The 25,939-nt window shown below is 41.0% G+C and overlaps 1 protein-coding gene across 2 annotated transcripts in view; it reads left to right on the plus strand.

Moving 5' to 3' along the window:
* Positions 1-25,939, plus strand: part of RNF144B (ring finger protein 144B) — a 219,947-nt gene that overhangs the window by 92,704 nt on the left and 101,304 nt on the right. Inside the window, exon 2 of one of the 2 annotated variants that reach the window (XM_049884727.1) lies at positions 22,894-22,979. The exons of the other annotated variant lie outside the window; for it this stretch is intronic. The gene's annotated coding sequence lies outside the window, so the exon portion shown is untranslated. The remainder of the gene's footprint in view (positions 1-22,893; positions 22,980-25,939) is intronic. 2 annotated transcript variants of the gene reach the window in all.

Genomic DNA, 25,939 nt, shown 5'->3' on the forward strand with positions numbered 1-25,939 from the left:
ATTGTTGAAATCCTGTAGGGCATATTTGTCTCTAGATTGTTATTTTATTTACTAAAGTCCATACTTTACTCAGTCTTCCCTACTTTTTACCTAGTGTCTCTTTTCTGTTCCAGTATCCCACCCAGGACACCACATTGCATTTGTTTATTTATGTGTATTATTATTATTATTTTTTTAATTGGGCTTTAGGTGAAAGTTTATAGCTCAAGTTAATTTCTTATTCAAAAATTTATACACAGTTTTGTGACATTAGTTGCAATCCCAGCAATGTGACAGCACCCTCCCCCTTTCTACTCCAGGTTCACTGTGTCCGTTCATCCAGTTCCTGTCCCTTCCTGCCATCTTGTTTTGCTTTTGGACAGGAGTTACCCCTTTGATACCACGTTGTGTTTAGTTGTCACGTCTCCTTAGGCTCCTCCTGGCTGTGACAGTTTCTCAAACTTTCTTTCTTTTTGATGACCTTGACAGTTAAAAAAAGTTATTGTGGTAAGATCTAGATAACATTTACCACTTCAGCCATTTTTATGTGTACAGTTCAGTGATGTTAATTATGTTCCCTGTGTTGTGCAAACATCACCACACCCCATTTCCTCCTCCCACCTGCCCCTTCCTTGACAGTTTTGAAGAGTACTGGTGAGAATGTCCCTCTCTGGGTGGGGTTGTGGGTTTTCAGGAGGAAGACTACAGAGGTAAAGGGCCATTATCATCACATCATTTCAAGGGGACATACTGTCATGATTCATCACTGTTGACGTTAATCTTGATCATCTGGCTGAGGTAGTGTTTGTCAGCTTTCTCCACTCTAAAGTTACCCTTTTTTCTTTTTTTTTTCCCCCTACAGTATCCTTTAGAAGGAAGTCACTATGCACTCTGTCTAGCCCATACTTCAGGAGTGGGTGGTTATGCTCTACCTCCTTGAAGGCCGATTATCTACATAAATTATTTGGTATTCTTCTGCATGTCTCCACTATTTATTTATTCAATCATTTATTTATATTGGTATGGATTTATGGATATTCATTTTATACATTGCATTATAATCCAATGCTACTTTATTCTTTTGCTCAAATTATAGTTTACTTTTGTGTGTGTCCAGTAGACATATAGGACTTTTCCCATCTACAAAGGAAATAACTGCTTAATTAGTATGACTTCAGTTGGGCTAACCACAAATCCCAAAGTTGGTGCTGTCTGACATACTCAGTTACTCCTTAAAGACTTTTGGATAAAAGCACGTTTCTTCCAAGCATTAATGGGAAGGGGCAATCGCTGTTCATATTCTTTAGTTTTTCTTACTAACATCACTACCGTTGCCCTGAGGCAGTAGTGTACCTCTTCTAGAATGGACAGAGACATAGGCAGTTAGGGGATGTCCAGAAATTAGCATCTTCACAAATGGAAATACTATGATGGAGGATCCTAAACTGTTGGCAGCATGAGGTCCCTGGGTGTCTAAATGAGTATGAGGAGAGTTTCACAGCAATTTGCATAAAGGAGGCAATGGGACACTAAAAGAGCAAGTCTAGAGTAACCTACTTCTTGTTTAGTCCCTGGGTGGTGCAAACAGTTAATGCGCTGGGCTACTAACTGAAACGTTGGCAGTTGGAGTCTTCCCAGAGGTGCCTCAGAAGAAAGGCCTGGTGATCTACTTCCTAAAAATCAGCTGTTGAAAACTCTGCAGAACACAGTTCTACTCTGACACAAATGGGGTCACCATGAGTTGAAATCGACCGGATGGCAACTAGTTTACTTCCTGTTCAAGATAGTTATGCCCGTTATTGAAAAGTATCTTACTTTAGCTCCTTGATTACACACAGAGCCTGTAAGAATGGCCTCGAGGTCAAATATACCTAAGAAAATTGGGTGATTTTTATTGCTAAGAGTGGCTATCTCTTTGTATAATCGTTACTCAGCGTGAGACAGAAGAATATCTCTATTCTTACCTTTTTTGTTGTTGTTAGCTGCTGTCGAGTCAGTCCCTACTCTCAGCCACCCCGTGTGTGCAGAGTAGAACTGCTCCGTAGGGTTTTTAAGGCTGTGACCTTTCGGAAGAAGATCACCAGGCCTGTCTTCTGAGGCCCCTCTGGGTGGGTTCGAACCACTAAGCTTTCGGCTAGTAGTTGAGCGCTCAACCATTTGTGCCACTTAAGGACTCTTAGCTTAAGGTTATGTTAAAAAGATCTCCTGGCTTGATGTATACCTTTTGCAGAAGCAGTGTAAGTATTGTACACTGAATGCATATCCCTTGATCCTAAGCTCAGCCTCGATGTTAACTGAGCTTGTTGTGACCCTGTAGACAACAGAACCTGCTAGTGAATGTGGTTTGGTGTCTGCAGCTTACTCAACTGTGGCAGAAGATAATGATGTTGCATTTTAATATTTCATGTTTCATGTCATACACTTGTTTATTAAGGCCAGCAACAACATGGAACACTGTGAGACAATGAGGTTGATTCAAGCAAAAGAGAGCAAGTTTGAATGGAGAGAGCCCGAGCTACATTGCTGATTTCTTTACCTGTGACAGGAATGACTAGTTGTCTTCCCAAATTGCATTTTCAACTTCTCCTTTAGCAACAGAGCTGTAGTCCAGTTAAAAAGTACACTTCCAGTCCCCATTGCAGACAAGTATGACCATGTGATTAAGTTCTAGCCAATAAGATATAAGTAGAAGTGTTGTGGGGACTTCCACAAAGGCTATTGAAAAGGAAAGAGCACATATTCTTTTGCTCCTTTTTTCTTTCCTTATTTTTCTAGTTCTTCCCTTTGATGGCTAGAGTCCCAGCAACCACCTTGGTGCATAAAGTGATCTTGAAAATTGACTGACACCAGGATGATAGAGCAAAAAGACTGAAGGAACTCAGGTCCTTGATGAACTTCTGGAGTTGCAATACATGCCCTGCCTATTACTGCAGACTTTAAAAAAAAAAAAAATTTTTTTTTTAAATATAAATGAGGGAAAAAAACAAAACAAAATATCTCTCAAGATTTGGTATTCTTTTTCTGTTATATTCAGGCAAAACTAATTCTTACTTAAGTAACTTTGGTACGCATTAAAATTATCTGGAGAATACTTAAAAATCCTGCAGACTGGGGGCCCACCCCCAGAGATTCTGATTTAATTGGTTTGGCATAGGACCCAGGCAAATATATATATATTTTTGTAAATAACAACCAAACCAGTTGCCATTGTGTCGATTCTGATCATGTATATCGGAGTAGAAGTCGGCTCCATAGGGTTTTCCTTTTTTTTTTAATTATGGTGAAAAAATGCACAGCAAAATCTATGCCAATTCAACAATTTCTACATGCATAGTTCAGTGACACTCTTCAAATTGGGCAACTATTCTTGATATCCTTTTCCAAATTATTCCACCACCATTAACATAAATTCACTGCCTCCTAAGCAAAAACTCCCTCCTTTCCATAGGGTTTTCAATGGCTGTGATCTTGAGGAAGTAGATCCAGGCCTTTCTTCTGAGGTGCCTCTGGGTGGATTCAAAACACCAACCTTTCAGTCAGTCACAAAGCACTTAAACATTTGTGCTACTCAGGGACTCCTGCAGTTTTTCAAAGGCACCGTAAAGGATTCTAGCACGTGACCAGGGCTTAGAACCACTGGTGCTCTGTTTCCTCCAAGTAACTACTCTGTTTTAAGAACTTTGGTTTCTGATCTCACTGTGGCACTTGTTCTGTTTCTGGAGCTCTGTTAAGGAGGGGAACATTACTAAGGATGTTCTAAAAAAGAACTGTTGTTGTTAGATGCTGTTGAGCCAGTTCTGACTCATAGGAACCCCATGCACAAAACAACGAAACACTGCCCGGTCCTGTGCCATCCTCACAATCGTTGCTATGTTTGAGCCCATTGTTGCAGTCACTGCGTCAAGCCATCTCGTTGAGCATCTTCCTCTTTCTTGCTGACCCTCTGCCTTACCAAGCATGAGGTCCTTCTCCAAGGATTGGTCCCTCCTGATAACATGTCCAAAGTAGGTGACACGAAATCTTGCCATCTTTCCTTCTAAGGAGCGTTCTGGCTATACTTCTTCCAAGACAGGTTTTTGTTCGTTCTTCTGGCAGTCCATGATATGCTCAATATTCTTCTCCAACACCATAATTCAAAAGCATCAATTATTCTTCGGTCTCCTTTATTCATTGTCCAGCTTTCTCATGCATATGAGGGGACTGAAAATACCATGGTTTGGGTCAGGTGCACCTTAGTCCTCAAAGTGACATCTTTGCTTTTTAACACTTTAAAGAGGCCTTTTGCAGCAGATTTGCCCAATGCAATGCATCATTTGATTTCTTCACTGCTGCTTCCATGGGCATTGATTGTGGATCCAAGCAAAATGAAATCCTTGACAACTTTGGTATTTTCTCTGTTTATCATGATGTTGCTCATTGGTCCAGTTGTCAGGATTTTTGTTTTCTTTATGTTGAAGTAGAATCCATACTAAAGGCTGTGGTCTTTGATCTTCATCAGTAAGTTCTTCAAGTCTTCTTCAGTTTAAGTAAGCAAGGTTGTGTCATTTTCATATCACAGTTTTTAATGAGTCTTCTTCCAATCCTGATGCCACATTCTTCATATAGTCCAGTTTCTCGGATTATATGCTCAGTGTACAGATTGAATAATTATGATCAAAGGATACAACCCTGGCACACACTTTTTCTGATTTTAAACCATGCAGTATCACCTTGTTCTGTTTGAATGGCTGTCACTTGGTCTACGTACAGGTCCCTGATGAGCACAATTAAGTGTTCTGGAGTTCCCATCCTTTGCACTGTTATCCATAATTTGTTATGATCCACATAGTTGAATGTTTACACAGGTAAACATCTTTCTGGTATTCTCTGCTTTCAGCCAAGATCCATCTGACATCAGCAATAATATCCCTTGTTCCAAATCCTATTTTGAATCTGGCTTAAATTTCTGGCAGTTCTCTGTCGATGTACTACTGCAACTGTTTTTGAATTATCTTCAGCAAAATTTTACTTGTGCGTGCTATTAATGATATGATAATTTCCACATTCTGTTGGATCACCTTTCTTTGAAATGGGCACAAATATGGCTGTCTTCTACTTGGTTGGCCAGCTAGCTCTCTTCCAAATTTCTTGGCATAGACAAGTGAGTGCTTCCAGTATCCCATCCGTTTGTGGAAACATCTTAATTCATGTTTTAACTATTGCAAAGAACTTTTGGGACTAGAATGATAGTATTGTGGATATCGACAGATTCTGAGAACTCAGAAAACATAAAAATAATGATGCTACCCATAAAGGTTGCACAATATGCCTTTATTTCTGAGGAATTAAGTGAAACCATCACCCTTCCAAGCTTCCCTTCCCATCACAAAAGTCGACCATACTTTTCCGGGAGAGTAAAAAGCTTAGCAGCAGATGGCTGGGTAAGTGAATAAAATATGCCTTTAAAGGGTTTCTCTTGTAGCTGAGCTGGGTTGAGGAGGAACAAGGGCAGCTTTAGAATTTTATTTTCCACTAATAGTGTTAATGCTTGGGTATCTGAGGCGAATCGATGGTACATAAAAACCCAATCTAATTTCTCAGGCTACTGTTGTTCTTGTTAGTTGCTGTCAAGTTAATTCTGACTCATGATGACCCCATGTGTTACAGAGTAGAACTATGCCATTGCGTTTTCTTGGCTGTAATCTTAACAGAAGCAGATTGCCAGGTCTTTTCTTTTGTAGTACTGCTGGGTAGGTTTGAACCTCCAACCTTTAGCTTAGCCGTTGAGCGCAAACTGTTTGTGCCACTTAGGGACCTATTTATTCTCAGGCTACTAACTAGCCCTATTTGACAATGATTTCCCACTACCGTATAGTATTCTTTTAGTTCTAATCTTTTCTCAAAGTGTTAGACTACTAATCCCTAATTTTAGTTTAGAACACATACCAGAAAGATTATGATTTATATATCATTATCTTGTTGTTAGTTGCCACTTAGTTGATTCTGACTCATAGTGATCCCATGAGTTAGAGAGTAGAACTGCTTCATAGGGTTTTCTTCGATGTAATCTTAACAGAAGCAGATCACCAGGCCTTTTCTTTCATGGTACCTGTATATGGGTTCAAATTGCCAACCTTTAGGTTATATTCATGAATTTGTGTTCGTCAATAACAGGGTCAATTTTTGGCATGTTTGGTAAGTGAAGTTGTAGATGTGAATATGATGTCAAAACTTCCTGCTGTTTCTTTTGGGTTATTTGGTACAAAGTTTACAGCAAGAATTCAAGGGTAGGGAGAAGTAAATAACCAAATAGTGTGTAATTAGTATGATTGTGAGTGATGAAGAACATTAACATATTATTATGTTTCATTCATTCCACAGCAATTTCTACCTAACGCCTTAGTATTTTAGAAATAATGGGCATTAACTGATACAGATGTATTATTCCTTTTGAAATCATCGGTGTTTTAGAAATATCCTACTTTAGACATATCAGCAACTGTTGGCTGCAAGTAACAGAAGCCTGGTGTGATGGTTAAGATTGTGTGTCAGCTTGGCTGGGCCATGATTCTCAGTGTTTATATGTGATTACTGCCATGATGTAATCTGCTGTGAGTAGCCAATCAGCTGAAAGGGAGTTTCCTTGGGTGTGTGTTCCCGCATCTGAGTATAAGCAGACATTCTGGCTTTTTGCCCACTCTGGATCCTACAGCTGGCTCCTGTTCATCTGACTTCTGGCTCTTGGGACTCGAGCTAGCAGCTTACCTGCCGAACGTGGGATTTGTTGATCTTCATAACCTGTGAGCAAGAGCCCTGCTCTCCGACCTACTGATCTTGGGTTTACCAGCCCCTACAGCTACATGAATCAGGAGAAGCCTCGTGGTCTTGCCTGCTGATCATGGGATTTGTTGATCTTCACAGCCTGTAATTAAGAGCCCTGCTTTCTGACCTGCTGATCTTAGGTTCGCCAGTCCTGCCAGCTATGTGAATCAGGAGAAGCCTCTATTCTGATCCACAGTCTTGGCACATTCCAGCCTCTACAACTGTGTGAGCCATTTCCTCGATATAAATCTCTCTCGCTCTCTATTTATACAATTTACTGGTTTTGCTTCTCTAGAGAACCCAGGCAAAGACACCTGGGTAAAATTAGTTTATGAAATGCGGAAAATTTATTAGTCTACCTAATCAGAATTGCAGATGGGAGGTGTTTCAAGAAATGATTAATTTAGCAGCTCAACAGTATCATCAAGGACCCATGTTACTTCCATCCTTCTGTCTGACCCAGGGATTCAAACCAGTTTAAACTGGTTCAGTCATGGCGAGTGAAGCAAAACTGGAACAGACCTGAATTTTTAAAATTTGGATGATCTGGAACCATAACCAGAATGGGAAAAATTATGGGCTAAAGCCCTGGAATGGGAGACTTAGAAGAGGCATAGACAGCCCTTTCCTGAGCTTCGTGGGTGAGATTGGATATTGCCAGGACTGAGGAGAGTGACACACATTCAAAGCGGCACGGTCAGCTGCCATCTTTGAGTGGGACACTGCTGTTTCCAATTCTGTACAAAATCCGAAGGGCAAGAGATTTGGTTGCTATGCAATGCATATGCTGCCCTTGTTTTCTAAGAGGGCGATTAAGATTTTCTCATTCCAGTTACGGTTCTGGTTCACTCAAATTTTTAAAATTTGGGTATGTTCTGGTGTCATTTCCTTGGCCATGAGTGAACCAGGGAGAACTGGTTCAAAGCCCTGGTCCTGCCATTCTCAGCATGGCAGCTGATGTCTTTTTATGATTGGTTGAAAAATGGCTCCAGCAGTTCCAAGCATCATATCCTTCCTTATTCAGCAATGGCCAGAAGCAGGAAAATGAACGTGATCACATGTCTTTTCCTTATGTCCTGCATTAAGAACAAGACTTCCCAATAAGGCCTCTGACTGGTTTCATTCATTGGCTAGGATCCTCCTATTTCTAAACCATGCACTGGTTGGGGAGGTGAAGAGAGATGGAAACACTGATAGACTTGGACAACTGAAGTTACCCCTTCTTTGCCACGCTAAAGAGGGGTCAGCCTCACTGAAAGCCAGAGTTTCAAGAAGCTACAATTAGGGTTCTGTTAGCCACTGGTCAGTACTATTGATAAAGAATATTCCTGGAGATAATATGAGTATGCACAATTAAACATAATGTGTATATTATGCATACCCAGAAAATGAAGGCACGAATACAAACAGAAACCTATGCAGCAATGTTCATTGCAGCACTTTTTACAGTAGCGAAAAGGTGGAAACAAACAAAATGTCCATCAGCAGATGAATGGATAAACAAAATGTGCTATGTACACACAATGGAATACTACTCAGCCATAAAGAGAAGTGAAGTCCTGATGCTGTTTATTCCCTCTTTTATTGTTCTGATATTGTTGTCATTTACGGATTAACCTCTCTGGTTCCATGTGGTAAATCTTTTAGTTTTGATTAATCCTTGAGAGTTCATTACCTCGTTTGGTATCTGGCTGCTTCCTAGATTCATGCTGTCATCTGATGTTGTTTGTTCTCAAACTGAAGAACTCCTTTAATAATTCTTGTAAGTTTGGTTTGGTTTTTACATATTCTCTTAATTTCTGTTTATTTGAAAATGTCCGAATTTCACCACCATATCTGAACGATGGTTTTGTAGGATATATTGTTCTTGGTTGGCAATTTTTTTCTTTCAAGGTTTTGTATATGTCATCCCATTGCCTTCTTACCTGCATGGTTGCTGCTGAGTAATCAGAGCTTAGTTTTATTGTTTCGTCTCTGTATTTAGCCTTTTGTTTTTCTCAAGCTGCTCTCAGGATTCTCTCTTTGGCTTTGGCTTTAGCAAGTGTGATTATGATATGCCTTGGTGCTTTTCTTTTGGGGTCTATCCTATATGGAGTTCATTGAGCTTCTTGGATGGTCTGTTTTTCATCTTTCATATTAGGGAAGTTTTCTGTCTGCAATTCTTCATTGATCCTCTCTGTGTTTTCCATTTTCTTCCCCTGTTCTGGAACTCCAATCACTCACATATTTTTGCTTTTGATTGTATCCCACAAAATCCTCAGGGTTTCTTCATTTTTCTTCATTCTTTTTCCGATTCTTCCTCAAACAAAGCGGTATCCAAGTATTAGTCTTCAGTTTTGCTGATCCTATCTTCCAGTGTTTCAAACCTGCTCCTCAGGCCTTCTAAGACACTGTCCATTTCTGAACTCTTCTTGTTTATTTTTTTGATTTCTTATTGTTGTTTTTATATGATTTGTATCTGTGAATGTATTTTGACATTTTGTTACCATGTTATTTTCCTGAATTTTTCCTTTGTTTTGTCTGTCTTTTCCATGATTTTGACTATTTTTTCCTCATTTTTGTCTGATTTTTCCTTTAACTCTTGAATAGCTCTGAATATTAGAGATTCGAATTTCCTATCAGGTAGTTCCAGTGTCTTTTTTTCCAATGGAAAGTCATCTGGTGTTTTATTTTGGATGCCTACTGGAACCATCCTGTCCTGTTTTTTAAATATGTTTTGATATTGTCTGCTCTCTTTGGGACATTCAGTAGTTATTTTCTTTGTTTATGATTGTAGATTTGTTTTGTCCTGCTTTTTTGTTTGTGGATATGTGTGAGCAGGTGGGCTAGGTGTTCTTTGTTGTTTGCTCATCTGTGGGCACAATACTTCTCACTACTTTTTTGGAGGGGCAGGGCCAGTTGCTCAGCTGTGGTGCAGCAGGGCAGGTCCAGCTGAAGCGGAGGGGCTGGGATGGGTTATCTGGGGCACATACTGGGCTGAAGGGTGGGGCTGGGAGTCAGTGCAGGGCAGATTCTGATAGGCTGTGCCTGTGCTGCTCTGGGGTATGATGTTCAGTGCACAGTGCAGGTAGGCAGGAGGGTGGGGGAGGTTGTGATATGTGGAGATAAGTGGGTGTGGGAAAGAAGAGAAAGAGGAGGGAGAAACAAGAGCCCCCTCCAAAAAAAAAGTGCTGAGGGAGCCTGCCATTAGAGTGGCACAGACCCAGGGAAGCTGTGTGTCACTGGCTTTCTGGCCAGGCAGTAAGGCACTGCCTGTCAAGAAGGGGCAGATGTGGCACATGCAGCCAGATGGGTGGGAGAAAGGAAAGGAAGGAAGGGAGAGAGAGATAAACTAGATTAAAAAAAAAACAGGAGAGGGAAATGTACATGCAGCTAGCTGGTTGGGAGAATTGAATGGAAGGAATGTAGAGAGAGACAAGAAACTGAGAAAGAAAGATGCCAGGTAGTTGGGAGGAAGGAAAGGAAGGGAAGTACAACGGAAATTGAAAAGGTGAAAGAAGAAAAAAAAAATGCACCAAGGGAACCTACTGGAAGTGGGTCCTCAGCTGAACAGCACTGTACAGCCCATCAAGAATGAGTGGAGATAGCACATGGTGCCAGGTGTTCCAAAGAAGGATAAGGAAGGAAGGTAGAGGTAGACAAGAAATGGAGAAAAGAAGAGAGACAGAAAAAAAAGATGCCCTGTAGGAGCTCATTGGTGTGGTGGTGCAGACCAGGGAAGTGGCTCCCTAGCTGCATGGCACTGCACAGCCCATCTAGAAGGAGCAGAGATGGCATACATCGCCAGGTGTTCAGGAGAAAAGAAGGGAAGGGTGGTAGAGAGAAATAAGGAATTGAGAAAAGAAAAAAAAAAATACCCAAGGGTCTCCACTGCCTTGGTGGTGTCAACTGAGGAAGTGGCTCCCAAGCTGCTAGGCACTGCACAGCCCATCTAGAAGGGGTGAAGATGGCACACAGCACCAGGTATTCAGGAGACAGGAAAAAATGGAAAGAGGAGAGATGAGAAACTGAGAGATGAAGAAAAACAAAAAGGAAAAACAAACAAAAAGCTCCCAGGGATCCCGGTGGTGTGGCAGTGTGGACTGGGAAGTAGTTCCTCAGTAGAGCGGTGGTTCACAGCCTGTGAAGAAGAAGCAGAGATGGCACACGGAACCAGGTGTTCGAGAGAAAAGAAGGGGAAGAGGTGAGAGAGAGAGAAGAAAACAAAAGAAGCCCCCGAAAGCCACAGCAGCAACAAGAAAATGGCACTGAAGGGGCTGGCTGGTATGGGTGGGGTGAATCTCAGCAGCACAGAGCCAACACCTCCCTGGCTGAGTAACTGAGGGCCACCAGGAGGCAGGGGAGGCTGAGCAGGGGTAGAAGAGTGAGGCGTGGGAAAGATTGAGTAGCTGTTACCGGGTCCTCTGTCTTCTTCTGGGAGCTCCATGAAACTGCCTTCCCGTGCTCCCTGTCTGCCAATCTTGGTGGCTGAGGAGTCCAAGATGATGAATCCATGCTGCATTAGCTGATAGGGGAACTCCACTCTGTCTCTCTCCTCACTCTCTGTTTTCTGTCAGTTTCTGATTCCATTCGGTGCTTGGTTGAGTTCTTTTGCTCTTCATTTGATGCTTAAGGTTCCAGGATTGATGTTTGTCTCTGTTTTACTTAGTTTTTGGGTCTTTGCTGTGAAGAGATAGTGTGGTGCTTCTGTCTTTAGTGCCATGTTGGCTCCACCTCTTGACTCATTTTTTTTAATTGAACTATACCCATTTAATTCTGCCCTTTCATTTAAAATGCTTTGGCTCCCATTCAACAAAAATTAGTAGCCTAACTTTAGGTATAAATCTAGATTATGTTGTCTACTCTAATAAAGTTTCTGAATCATTCTCATATTAGGATATTTGTGCATCTACTGTAATTTATTCCTCCAGAGTCCATCTGGTTAGCAAAGCAAGCAAAATTTTAAATTATTAAAGGCTTAAGTTTTCTTTCTGTTGTAGACTCAAAAATGTTTTTGTACTGTGTACTGAATAACCACTTAGTTTTCCTAAAAAGGCAAAAAGAGAAAAAAATTCAGCAGATTCATAAGTTATACTTTGTATGCCATGTCATCCCAGGTTCCTATAGAATGAGATTGCAAATAGAACAAATTGTGTTAACACTTTCCTTTACAGACTCCATGAAGGGATAAAAAGAAATACTACTGTACCTAGTAGGTAAGCAAACTCAGTAAGATTTAGTTAGGGTTAAAAATATAAGTAAGTTAACCTTGATAATTTATTATGTGAGAGATTTATTATGGAAAAGTAACAGATTGAAGGTGGACACTGTATGTCTTAGTCTCAATAGAAAAAAAAGCTAGTTGCCATTAAGTTGATTCTGACTCATGGTGACCCTGATGCGTGTCACAGTAGAACTGTGCTCCATAGGGTTTTCAATGGTTGATTTTTGGGAAGTACATCCCCAGGCCTTTCTTTTGAGACACCTCTGGGTAGACTTGAACCTCCAACCTTTTGGTTAGTAGCCAAGTGTGTGAACCGTTTGTACCACCCAGGGACTCCAGACTCAATAGAAGCAGCCACATTTTAAGACAAATCTGGTGTGACAAATTGTCCCAGTTTGCCTGGGACTGAGGAGGTTTCCAGCGACACAGGAATTTCAGTAAAATTCAGGGGAAGTCCCAGGGACAAATTGATTACGATGTAGTTGGTCTGACCAGTTCAACTCTCATGTTTTCAGACATTTTTCTGATAATGTATGTTAAAGCTCCATTGATGGATTGAAATGCTCCAAATGAAACTCATTCTCAGCAACTCCCATGCTAAGTGTAATGAGAGTATTTACTAATATCCCAGGGTCTGTAATCAATTTCCTGACGGAAGCACAAAGTAAAAGTGAACACAGAAGCACTTGCCTTGCTGCAAAGCCTCACCTTGTGGCAAGTCTTTTAGTTAAGGAAGAGTTGTCCCTCTCTTATCTAAGGCAAGCTCTACTCTTGGATTCATGGTCCAACTGCTTCACATCATGGTCCAACTTCTTGTCTATAATTTATCCTATCTCTTGCCAGTGTCTTCTATTTCTCTGTCATTTACATTTGCTTTTAAAATGCATTATATATGTTATGTATATATAATGCATATTCCATTAATTCCACATTCTCCTCTAGGTACCAATCTATCTCTTTATCTTTACATTCATATTTCTCAATCATGCTACCAACTTGCCGCCTCTATCTTCTTACCTCCAGCTCACACCTCAACCCATTACAAATTGGTATTCATCTCTACCACTTTCTGAAACTTCTCTTGTCAAAGTCAACATTGACCTGTAATCTCCCCAATCCAGTGGACCCTTTTGGTCTTTATCTTGTTTGAACTTTTACTGGCATTTGATGCTGGAATCTTTTCTGTGCTTCTCAGAGCCTTCTCTTACCTTGGCTTTTGTATACTTATATTCTCTTGGTCCCATGGCTTTCCTCCTACTCTCTGGCCATTTCTTTTTGTATCCTTTGCTAACTCTTTCTCCTCTATTCTTTAGTGTTCCTAAGGGATTAGGCTCCAGGCTCTTTATTTTAAACCTGAATTACTCTTTAGGTCTTCTCATGTCCATAGCTTCAAAAGACATAAATAAGCAGACTAATCCTAAATCAGTATTTTCAGCAAAGATTGCTCTGCTCTTCTGCTCTGCAAGCATGTGTCAAAAGCCAGCTAGACATTCACTTATATATCCCACCTGGAACTCCACGTGCTTGAACCTGAACTTGTACTTTCCCTCCAAAATCACCCACTCAGTTTCTCTTATCAGAAACATGGAAATCAACATTGAGTCCTTGAATTCCCACATTCTCAGCACCCCATTAATTTGTGTAACATTGAGTTGACTCCTAGCGACTTCTTGCGATAGAGTAGAACTGCCCCATAGAGTTTCCTAGGCTGTGATCTTTACGGGAGCAGATCACCAGGTCTTCTCTCCCACAGAGCCACTGGTGGGTTCAAACTACTGACCTGTCAGTTGGCAGCTGAGCGATTAACTATTGTCCCACCAGGGCTCCTGTATTAATCACCTAGTCCTATGGTTCTATTAAGTAATGTGTGAAGCTGTTCACGTCTCTCACCTGGACTCCTGCAGCAGCCTGTTATCTAGATGCACCTGCATTAAATTTTGCTTCCTTTCAACCTATTTTTACACTGCAGCCAAAGTGATAGTTAAAAAAACACAGACCTAGTACTGTGGTTCCAAGAAGTAGTGAGAACTATGAGAGCCAGAACTTGACAGGACTGCCTTGTTTTTCTGGGACTTGCAAACTTTCCACCTTTGACGGGGTGCAGTCCTACCACTTTTCTATCACTTGTTTTAGTGGAAAATATTTGAGCTTCCCTTCTCTGACAGGTTTCTGCCTTACACAGGTTCTAGCTTTTGCAGGTTTTACTGTATAAGTAAAAGTGAATTTTATACATATCTTTCTTTGAATAATATGCACATATCCGTACATAGTTTGAATAAACATGCAAATCATAAAAAATGGTTTAGTTTCTTTTCCAGCCCTATGAAAAAAAGAAACACTTTCTGGGTATATATGAAGTAGGATTCTTACTAGAGAGCTATAGAAAACTGATAAGACTGCACCCCACCAAAGGCTGAAAACTTGTGAGACCTGGAAAAACAAGGCAGTCCTGTCAAGGTCAGGCTCTCACAGGTTTCACTGTAATATCAAGTTGCATAAAAAGGCTTCCAGTTGTTGTTTAGATAAACGCTTTTAGCCTACTTCCTTCTTCATCATGTGGCCTACCTCTCCCCCCTAATCTTAAAGCACTCTTTCTCAACCTCTCTAAATTCCAGCCCTATTAAAGTCTTTAAATTCCTCAAATACACCATGCTTTTCTGCCGTCTGGCCTTCAAACATGCTGTTTTCTCTGCCTCCAACATTTTTTCTTCATTTTCTGAGTCCTACTCATCCAGCTCTCTGCTCAAATGTCACTTCCATATGGGCGTCTTTCCTGACCCTCTGGACAAATAGTTCTAAAGCCTGGGCTCCTCATTAGGATCAGTTAGGGAGTCTTAAAAGTATCAGTGATTCTAATGTAATGGCTCTGAAATGGGGTTTGAGTGTCAGTATTGTTTAAAGCTGTCTAGGTTATTCTAGTGTTTACTGCAGTCAGCTGGAAAGTTTGTTAAAGCATTACAAGGTGCATGTTGTGGTTGTTAGGTGCATCAAGTTGGTTCCCACTCGTTGTGACCCCACGTACAACAGAATGAAGTACTGCCTGGTACTGCGCCATCCTCACAATCGTTGCTATACTTAAGCCCATTGTTGCAGCCACTGTGTTAATCCTTCTCCTTGAGGGTCTTCCTCTTTTTTTTCTGAGTGTCTGCTTTACCATGCATGATGTCCTTCTCCAGGGGCGGGTGCCTCCTGATAACATGTCAGAAGTATGTGAGACGAAGTCTTGCCATCCTTGCTCCTAAGGAACATTCTGGCTGTACTTTTCCCAAGAAAGATTTGTTCATTCTTCTGGCAGTCCATGGTATGTTCAGTATTCTTAGCCAGCAAGGTACATAGTGAGCATAATTAGTATCACTGATTTGTACAAGTAAAATTGGTTGAAATGGCAAATGTTTTGTTATATATGTTTTACCCCACCAAACCAAAACCAAAACCAAACTCACTGCCATCGAGTTGATTCTGGTTCATAGCGACTCTATAGGACAGATTAGAACTGCGCCATAGAGTTTCCAAGGAGTGCCTGGTGGATTCGAACTGCTGACCTTTTGGTTAGCAGCCATAACTCTTAACCACTATGCCATCAGGGTTTCCATTTTACCCCACACACACCTTAAAAAAACAAACAAAAAAACAGTCAAAGGGTAATGCTAATGATGCTGTTCTGGGGATTAGATTTTGAAATGATTGCTCTAGATTACACCAAATTTAAGCTCCCCTAGCTAAATGCTTCCATGGAACCTGCAGCTCCCTTCTTACTGCATCCAGCACACTTTATTATTTTGCCCTTTATAGGAAAGAGAGTCTTTGTGAGATCAGGTACCCTAGTGTTCTTGTTTACCTTTGTATTCCTAGGTTCTAGCGCTATACCTGGCACATAAACAAGCAAACAAACAAACAAAAAACCCAACCAGTTGCCATTGAATTGACTTTGACTCATGGTGACCTCATCTGTGCCAGAATAGAACTGTGCTCCACAGGATTTTCAATGGTGGATTTTTTGGAAGTAGATTGTCAGGTGCCTGGCACATAGTAGGAATTTATTAAATATTTGTTGAATGAATAAATAAAAAGCTATCAAGTATGGGTAAGAAGGTGGTGTCTAGAAATTACTTATGTATCAGTTTTGGTGGTAATAATATAGAGGCAAGACTAGGGTTTGCTCTGTGTATCTATTTTTAACTTGTTTCAAGTTTGGGTTTACTATTAGGTCAAAGTATCATTGAGGGCAGTGTATGTGCCTTGAGGTGTCTCTGTACCCCAATTCTCCTTTTCATCTCCATCTCTACCCATAACATATATGAGAAGTAACAAGTGAATTTATTTTGTCTGATTGTGGTACAAGATGATCTCATGGAAATCTGGCGCTTATTTGTGGTGTGTACATGTGTATGCTCACATGTTTGTGCCTAAAGTGGCATATATTTTAGAAATGTCTTAGAGTAGAAGAGAATCGATGAAGACCAGAGGTTATGCACTGTATTAGAGCTCCACTGCCGAAAATTTAATTCTTTATTTTCTGGTGATGTGCGGAAGTGGATCAAAACTCTATTATTGCCTTTAGTGTTGGAGCCCTGGTGACGTGGTGGTTAAGAGCTTGGCTGCTAACCAAAAGGTTGGCAGTTCGAATCCACCAGCCACTCTTTGGAAACCATAGGAGGCAGTTCTACTCTGTCGAATAGGGTCACAATGAGTTGGAATCAACTTGTTGGCAACAGGTTTGGTTTTTGGTTTTTAGATTATCATAAATTTTCTATTTCTTGAATGGAGGGCCAGCATGAATCATAGTTTGTATTTTGTTTATTTACTTACCATTTATTAAATACCTCCTATATTTATATGAAGCATAATTCTAGACATTTCCTACCCTCCTTCAGTTTGGTATGGGAGACAGACAAGGAAGCCAGTACTTGAAATGTAGTAAAGTAAGTGCTATGGAAGAGTATGTAAAGACTATTTTGGGAATATTTAATTTAGGTCCTCCTTGCAGTAAACAAGAGTCCACCGAAATGCCTTTCAAAAGTATTAGCCTGGGGGGTGGGGGTAAAGGCAGGTCATCTCTTGTCAGTGGAAGACAGGATATTGTACCTAGGAGTACATTCTGAGAGAGAATTTGAAGAAATGCCAAATAAAGAAGTCTGTCAGACTATTCAGTCCTTAGGGATTCATGGATGAAGCTCAGCAGGACCATACACACTAGACAGTGTACACAGTTTTGTATTTATGTACATATGTGAATCTTCTGAAGCGAGAGCTTATAGTTCGATCATATTCTCAAAGGGGCCTATGACCTCCCCTAGGATAAGAACCATTGCTCTAACATGTAAATAGATGGGGGAGGGGGAATAGATTGTTAAAGAAGTGATCCCTTGGTTAGAGCTGCTACTGGGCTTTCCCTAGGACTTTCCCCATAAATACAGTAGTAACCTGTGTTACATGGTACAGCTAAATAAAATACTATAAAACCAAACCGTACTTTACATACACTAGGGAACTCATAATATAAAGAAACTTGGGTCGAATTATTTTGTGAAGTAAAGAAATTAAAAAAATATATACATTTTTATGCATCCATAAGTTCTAGTTTGTGTATTTAACCCTCTGTTTTATATTGAATTATGTTCCCTCCAAATATATTGGAGTTTTAATGCCTATGCCTGTGGATGTAATCCCATCTGGGAAAAGGGTTTTCTTTGTTATGTTAATAAGGTCATAAGGGGTGGGGGGCGTCCAAAACCCATTCACTTCTGAGTTATAAGGAGCAGCATGGACACAGAGGCAAAACAAACAAACACACTGCCATTGAGTGATTCCAACGTACTGCCATTGAGTGATTCCAACTCGTAGTGACCCTATAGGACAAAGTTTCCAAGGAGTGCCTGGTGGATTCAAACTGCTGACCTTTAGGTTAGCAGCTGAAGCACTTAACCACTGTACCACCAGGGTTTCCATACAGAACTAAGGAGGCACAAATGGGGGAAGATAGATATCATGTGAAGATAGCTAAGGAACCAAAGACTACCAGATTCCAGAAGCTGAAATAGACAAAGAAGGGCCTCCCCCTAGAGCCACACTCCGAATTTGGAGTTCTAACCTCCTAAACTGAGAGAAAATACATTTCTGTTCTTTAAAGCCACCCACCTGTAGCATTTCTGTTATGGCAGCACTAGGAAACTAAGACACATCCTCCTATCAAGAGGATTAGGTCACCAAAATAGTAAAAAGAGAACCTACAAACTGGTTAAAAAGCTTTGGCTGTGACAAATCCGACAAAGGTCTAATCTCTAAAATATACAGGAAAATCCAACACCTCTACACAAAAAGACAAATAATCCAATTAAAAAATGGACAAAGGATATGAGCAGACACTTCACCAAAGAATACATTTGGGCATCTAACAGGCACATGAGGAAACGCTCGAGATTACTAGCCATTACAGAAATGCAAATCAAAACCACAATAGATCCCATCTCACCCTGACATTACTGGCATGAATCAAAAAAACAAAAAATAACAAATGTTGGAGAGGCTGCAGGCAGATTGGACCTCTTATGCACTGCTGGTGGGAATGCAAAATGGTACAACCATTTAGAAAATGATATGGCGCTTCCTTAGAAATATAAATACCATACGATCCAGCAATCCTACTCCCAGGAATATATCCTAGAGAAATATGAGTCGTCACATGAATAGACATATGCACACGCATGTTCATTGAAGCATTATTCACAATAGCAAAAAGATGGAAACAACCTAAGTGCCCATCAACAGATGAATGGATAAACAAACTATGGTACATACACAGAATGGACTACTATGCAATGATAAAGAACAATGATGAATCTGAGAAATATCTCACAACATGGATGAATCTGGACGGTATTATGCTGAGTGAAATCAATCAATCACAAAAGGACAAATATTGTATGAGGCCAATATTATAAAAACCCATGAAAAGGTTTACACACAGAAAGAAACAATCTTTGATGGTTACGAGGGAGGAGAGGGGTGCGGAGGGAAAAATACTAAATAGACAACAGGTAAGGGATAACTTTGGTAAAGGGTAAGACAGTACACAATACTGGAGAAGCCAGCACAACTTGTTCAAGGCAAGGTCAGGGAAGCTTCATAGACACATCCAAACTCCCTGAGGAACCGAATTGCTGGGCTGAGGGTGGGGAACCGTGGTGTTGGGACACCTAGCTCAATTGGCGTAACATACTTTATAAAGAAAATGTTGGACATCCTACTTTGATGAGTAGTGTCTGGAGTCTTAAAAGCTTGTGAGTGGCCAGTTAAGATACTCTTCTGGTCCCACTCCATCTGGAGCAAGAGAGAATGAAGAAAACAAAAGACACAAGGGAAAAATTCATCCAAAGGACTAATGGGCCACAACTACCACAGCCTCCACCAGACTGAGTCCAGCACAACTAGATGGTGCCCAGTTATGACCACTGACTGCTCTGCCAGGGTTCACAGTAAAGGGTCCTGGACAGAGCTGGAGAAAAATGTAGAAAAAATTCTAACTCAAAAAGAAAGATCAGACTTGCTGGCCCAACAGAGACTGGAGAAACCCTGAGAGTATGGCCTCCAACACCCTTTTAACTCAGTAGTGAAGATACTTCTGAGGTTCACTCTTCAGCAAAGAATAGACAGGCCCATAAAACCAAATGAGACTAAATGAGTACACCAAACCAGGGGCAAGGATGAGAAGGCAGGAGGGGACAGGAAAGCTGGCAATGGGGAACCGAAGGTCGAGAAGGTGAGAGTGTCGAGATGTTGTGGGGTTGGCAACAAATGTCACAAAACAATATGTGTATTAATTGCTTAATGAGAAACTAATTTGCTCTGTAAACTTTCATCTAAAGCACAGTTTAAAAAAAAGACAAAAACCTGACCATGGCAATACTGTGAGTGCCACGAGGAATGCTTCAATGAATTCTACCAGAAGCTATCATTTAATTCATGCTTACTATGTGCCAGAGGATTTACATACGATTTTTCTGATTTTCCCAACAAATATACATGGCAGTTATTACCCACATTTTATACATGAGGAAACTATGGCTCAGAGAGGTTAGGGAACTTACCCTAGAATAGACAGTTTTATAGTCAGTGGAGTCAAGATTTGAACCCAGCTTTACCAATACCAATACTGAAAACCCTGGTGGCGTAATGGTTAAGAGTTACTTTTGCTAACCAAAAGGTCAGCAGTTCGAATCTACCAGGTGCTCCTTGGCAACTCTGTGGGGCAGTTCTACTCTGTCCTATAGGGTCACTATGAGTCGAAATCGACTCAATGGCGATGGGTTTGGCTTTTTTGGGTTTACCAGTACCAGTTGTTGTTGAGTCAATTCTGACTTATAGTGACTTTTGTGTATCAAAGAGCTGTGCTCCATAGGGTTTTCTATGGCTAATTTTTCAGAAGTGAATCACCAGGCCCTTCTTCCAAGGTGCCTCTGGGTGGACTAGAACCTCCAATCTCTCGGTTAGCAGCCGAGTGCGTTAACCAATTGTATCACCAAGGGATTCTGAATCCAGTGTTAGAGAATTCAAAAGTCTCTGTTCTTTTCATAGCATGATGCTGATTTGCTTTATGGTGATGTAGTTTAGTGAAGTTCATGGCAATGAAGTTTGGTTTTTCTGTTTTTAAATAATTGCAATAAATTTGAACTAGCCTGAACAAAAACGAGACGTTTATTATAAAGATAAGAAGTATCTGGAAGAACCCAAAGACTGAAATGCAGCTGGCTTGCAGAAATAACTGGAAATGAGAACTTCTATAATTTTCTTTCTCTGACTCTTATCTCACCTCCTCTCTTGCACATCTGTTTTATTGTTCTCTCCCTGCTGCTCATGTTCATATGGCTACTGCATAGCTTCAACGAAGCCCAGCGATTTGTTGTTCCTAAATCCAGATTCCAAATTTCTAGGAGAGAGAATCTGATTGGCTCCCCTTGAGACAGGCACCATCTTGGGTCCAATCAGGATTACCTCATGCCAACGTGGCCGCTGAGGGATTTGAAGGCACCACCCTTCACTAGTAGGAATGTCTGGCTCCTGTCTTTCTTCACTCATCTGGTTTGGCCACAGCCCATTCTGGGTACTCTTAATTGTGAAGTTCTAGTTGTGAAGAAGTCAAGAGTTCCCTTACAGATTTGACTCATGATTACAGTTCTTTAAAAAGAAAATGAGATTAGGACAGTCTCAATACATTGTTATGTCAACGATTTTTCCCTTTTGAATCACATCATCATTGTCCCCTCAATCTCGTTAATGAGAGCTCAGTTGCCTTCTTCACACACCCTCACGCAAGAGAAGGGTAACAGTATTTGCTAAGAAGAAACCAGCTGCTTCCTTTTGAGCTCACCTTTTGCCTTGGGCTACAGGAACAAAAGGTTCCGCTGACTCTGTTTGCCAATATAAAGTGATTAAAATTCTCCCCAAACCGGTTGACCTTACTATTTCATCATAATAATCTTCAGAATCCTTTCCACAATATTTACTGCTTATACAGTCCAATTACTCTCATTGGACTCAGTGGGAAGCATGAACGCGTAGGACTCTCAGGAGCAAACAGTGGTCACTAACCCCTTCTTCCGTTGAAGCAGCTTCTAAAGAAGGAGGTTAAGTCTCAGGACGCAGGTATATATGTGCATACTTTGTATTTTCTCCTGCAGATCTAATGAAACACGAGAGGCAAAAGTTTATTGTTACCTTTTTTGTAGGTGGCCCACATTTATAAATACTAATGTTCCAAATGTTTGTTTACAAGTCAGTTGTTTAGAACCCGGAACTCATTTTACCATGGAAACAAAACTATAGTTGCCCATTTAGGTTTCTAGCCAAACTGTAAATGACCATTTGATCTACAGCATAGCAGAGATGGTAATTATGACCTTGAACTTTTCCTCGCCCTTAAAATTGGAGACTGAAATCTTCTGCTTCAAAAGCCGTGAATTGATGAGCCTTCCAAAAACTAATTCCCCTGAGTTTCTGTAGTCTTTTTTTTGAGACTTGAGTTTCCTGGTACTTCCATCTTATTCTTCCTGGAGGTAGGGACTGCCATGGAGGTGTGTGGGTGGATGATAAGTGTGGGCTTCAGGTGTTGAAAGATGGAATAAGAGGAAGGGTAGGGAAGGTAGGGAAACCGTAGTGGTGTAGTGGTTAAGAGCAATGGCTGCTAACCAAGAGGTCCGCAGTTTGAATCCACCAGGTGCTCCTTGGAAAGCGTATGGGGAAGTTCTACTCTGTCCTATAGGGTCGCTATGAGTCAGAATTGACTTGTCGGCAGTGCATTTGGTTTTTGTTTTAGAGAAGGTAGAGAGTAGTGAGCTTGATGTCCTCAGTGACTCCCCCATGAAAGATAGGGGACCCTAAGGAGGAAGAGCTGGGAGGAAAAGAATGACTGGCTGTAATTTTTGATAAATATGTATTGTCATTAGTTAGTCAGTGTCTGCAATTAAAATATATATTAACTACTCTTTCTGATATGGGGCCCTGATGGCCCAGTGGTTAGGTGCTACAGCTGCTAACCAAAAGGTCAGCAGTTTGAATCCACCATTTGCTCCTTGGAAACCCTATGGGGCAGTTCTTCTCTGCCCTATAGGGTCACTATGAGTCAATGGCAATGCTTTTTTTTTTTTTCTTATATATAGTTCTTTGAATTGTTCCTCCCTGTCCATTGTTGTTAGTTGCCATCAAGTGGATTCCGACTCAGAGTGACCACATGTGTGCAGAGTAGAACTGTGCTCCATAGGCTTTCAAGGGTGGGACTGTCTCCCAAGGCACCTCTGGGTGGGTTCGAATGGCCAACCTTTCAGCCAGTAGTCAAGCACTTAACTGGTCGTGCTATCCATGGACTCTTTCCCTCTCTGTTTTGCATGCAGTAAATTAAGAATGATTTTTTGCAGCATTCTCCATCTGTTTAGCTGGAACCCCGAACTCACCTTCCTGGGATGAAGCTCCATGACTGCACAGAAATCCAGTCAGGTAACGGGTAGGTATGAACTGGCCTCTCATTGCACAACTGTATTATGTAATTGCAGGATGCCTTCCTGGGGCTTCTGCACAGGTGGTTTTAGCAGATGATCTCATCTCCTGTTCTGACTTGGACCCAGACAACTTTACATTCTCAGAAAACAGATGGACAGCCAGGTTGAAATAGGACCTTGGACTGAAATAGTCTTTGAGTCATACCTTTGCTGAGAGCTCCTACAGGCAACTAGCCCTTTCCTCCTTGCAGAGGCCAGTGCTGACCATTCCCTGTACTCCGTTGTTGGACTGTCTTCCCAATGCAGACTTTATATTTTTCTTCTCGACCAAGGTTGGCATTTCCCTAACATAGGAGTATCGTCTCTTTAGGCAGAACACCTGGCTTCTTCCACTACACGGAAGTTTAAAAATAAAATGAAAACTTTTGCATCAACCTTCTATTTTTGTCTCCCTTCCAAAATGGGTCGCGATATGAGAATAAGGGAAGCTTGGGTCGCTATGATTCAGAATTGACTCGACGGCAACTTTTTTTTTTATTTCACCTATACATTTATTTTGGGAAACAAAAAGTGCTCTAGTAGAAGTTCACTTGACTTGGTCATCGGGTTCTACTTCATGTGTACCAGCAACTGCCTGTGTGATCTTAGGAAAACCAGTTCATCTTCCAGCTGAGGGGTGGTTGTGAGTATTCACTGAGATGATGCTTGTGAAAACCCTCAGACGAGGTAACATTGCTATATTAACATGGAGTTTGATTTGTTTTCAGAGATTAAAACTATCCTTCTATAACAAAAACGTTTGCCATGAATAAGGAGTAATTCACTTAAAGATTTACTTATTGTAAAGCGAGTGTTCACTCCTTTGTGATTTCATCCTCCATTGGATTTTTTAATGCAGTTCAATGTACCAAAAAAACAAACCTGTTGCCATCAAGTCAATTCCTACTCATAGCGACCCTCTAGGATGGAGTAGAACTGCCCCACAGGATTTCCAAGGCGCAGCTGATAAATTCGAACTACCAGCCTTTTAGTTTGCAACCAAGCTCTTAATCACTGCACCACCAGGGCTCTGTATAAAGTACAGGGTAAGGGTAGCATAATTCAGGAGTCCCTGGGTGGCATAAATGGCTAAGGACTACTAGTCGAACCCAGTCAGAGGCACCTCAGAAGACAGGCCTGGCAATCTGCTTCTGAAAGGTCACAGCCTTGAAAACCCTGTGGAGCAGTTATACTCTGCACTCATGGGGTGGTCACGAGTTAGAATCAGCTCAGTGGCAACTAACAACAACAACAGTGTAATTCAGAGCACGACAGGGATCGATATCCAACCACATGGGGAAAGTGAAAGTGGGTGGAGGGAGGAACTAACAACAACAACAGTGTAATTCGGGGCATGACAGGGATCAATATCCAACCACACGGGGAAAGTGAAAGTGGGTGGAGGGAGGTGTCCCAGAAAAGATATATCTTGAGTGACATTTTGGGGAATGAGGAGCTATTAGGTGGAAAAGACGAGGAAAGAATGACCTTGGTAAATAGAGAACCAGAGGATTTTGTGAATGAGAAATTTGGGACACCTGAAGTTAGATGCAAAGTGAAAAGGCAGGAAGATGAATGTAAAAAGGTAGGCAGGTTATGTGTTGCTTTAAATTTTGTGCCAGTTTAAAAAAAAAAAAATCATTGTCTTCTCTAGTGCTCCTGTAATGCCATGAGTGGATGGCTTTAACAAACAGAAATTTATTCTTTCACAGTCTAGGAGGCTAGAAGTCCGAATTCAGGGTGCCAGCTCCCAGGGAATGCTTCCTTTCTCTGTTGGTTCTGGGGGGAGGCCCTTGTCATCAATCTTCCCCTGGTCTAGGAGCTTCTCATTGTAGAAACCTTGGGTCCAAAGGATGTGCTTAGCTCCCAGGGCTTCTTGCTTGGTGACATGAGGTCCCTGTCTCTCTGCTTGTTTCTCTCTCCTTTTATCTCTTGTGAAATAAAGGTGATACAGGCCATACCCCAGGGAAACTCCCCGTACATTGGATCAGGGCTGTGACACGAGTAAAGGTGTTGCATTCCACCCTAATCCTCTTTAACCACAGGCAGAGATCAGGATTGGCAACACATAGGAAAATTACATCAGATCACAAAATGGAGAACAACCACACAATACTGGGAATCACGGCCTAGCCAAGCTGACACACATTTTGGGGGGACACAATTCAATCCATAACAATCATGTAGGTTGTTAGCCAGAATTACCTCTATGATACATTCATTGATCAATTGTAGAAGTGCGAGGTGGGCTTAGCAATCATAGGGTCATTTGATTAGAAGACTCTGAATATTTAATTTATTTTTATGTAATGGTTACTTCAAAGTAAATGGATGGGTATATTAGTCTGTATTTGAAGAGAAATGTGTTGAAACTGCAAACTGCAATTTTGGAAGTTTTAAGAAGATTCTTCCTGATTTAGCAGTAAAAATACTGGCATCTCAATTTAACCCTAAAAGGTCCGTATTATGGGACAACATTATCGCTGAAACTACATTTTAATGAGCCTCTCCTGGTATATCAGTTATTAACCATTTTAAAATGTGATGCTTACATACAGTTGTAAGCAGATAAACTTAAATTATTTTTTATAATGACTACTTTTGTAAAGATTAAAGAGATAATATATGCAAAATGGGTAGTACCAAGTACCAAGTACCAAGCCTGGCATACAGTGGGTGCTCAATAGTCTCTCTCTTTTCCTTAAACTCCCCAGAGCTGAAAAAGTTTTTACTTTGTTGTTAGGAGCCTTCAGAAGAAACTTTAAGAAAATAACACCCTGCTTCCAAGTGAACTCTTGCCGAAATATCCGCTAATTCTTTTGTAAGAGTTTGGAATTTCCTTGGTGGGTTTAAACAAGATTTCCTCTTCTAAATGTGTGCATTGTATGAATCTTAGATCATCAAGGCTGATCTGATATGAAGTACA

The sequence above is a fragment of the Elephas maximus genome, chromosome 1 (genome assembly GCF_024166365.1).
Source record: "Elephas maximus indicus isolate mEleMax1 chromosome 1, mEleMax1 primary haplotype, whole genome shotgun sequence".
In the NCBI taxonomy this organism is placed as follows: Eukaryota; Metazoa; Chordata; class Mammalia; order Proboscidea; family Elephantidae; genus Elephas; species Elephas maximus.